The following is a 614-nucleotide window of genomic DNA, read 5'->3' as shown; positions in this document are numbered from 1 at the left end:
GCAAGGGTGTGTATGCTTGGGTGTGTGTGTGTGTATGTTTGCGTGATTGTTAGCGTGTGTGTGTATGCGCAAGCGTGCGTGTGTGTGTATGCGCAAGTGTGCGTGTGTATGTGCGTTTGTATAAGTGTGTGGGCGAATCTGAGCGTGTAAGTGCGTGCATATGTGTTGTGTGTGTGTGTGTGGTGTGTTGGGGGGTAGGTGTGCTTACATGTGTGTGTAAGGGTGCGTGTATTTTTGGTGTGTGGGTATGTGTGCGTGTATTTTTTTGTGTATTTTTTTGTGTGTGGGTATGTGTGTGGGTATGTGTGCGTGTAGGAAGAGATGAAATAAATTGTGGAAAATTGTAGTGATTGTAATAAAAAAGTGAATAATGGATATAATGTAAAGTGGATGAGGGGGTGGGGTAAAAAAAATAATAATAAAAGAATAAAAGAATAATAAATAAAGAAAAGTGTTGCATTGTCGTAAAGGGAGAGTCATAAGGAGGAGGGGGCTGTGTTGAGTCCGAAGGGGAAAGAAGATCTAAGGTTAAAAATATAGCGCTGTTCCAAGTGGAGTCGCGAGGGAGTGGACCCATGGTGCAGGGCGAGGCCAAAAACAGAGATGTTAGAGAG

This window comes from Octopus bimaculoides, chromosome 3 (assembly GCF_001194135.2).
Source record: "Octopus bimaculoides isolate UCB-OBI-ISO-001 chromosome 3, ASM119413v2, whole genome shotgun sequence".
NCBI lineage: Eukaryota > Metazoa > Mollusca > Cephalopoda > Octopoda > Octopodidae > Octopus > Octopus bimaculoides.
This window is presented reverse-complemented; position numbering follows the sequence as displayed.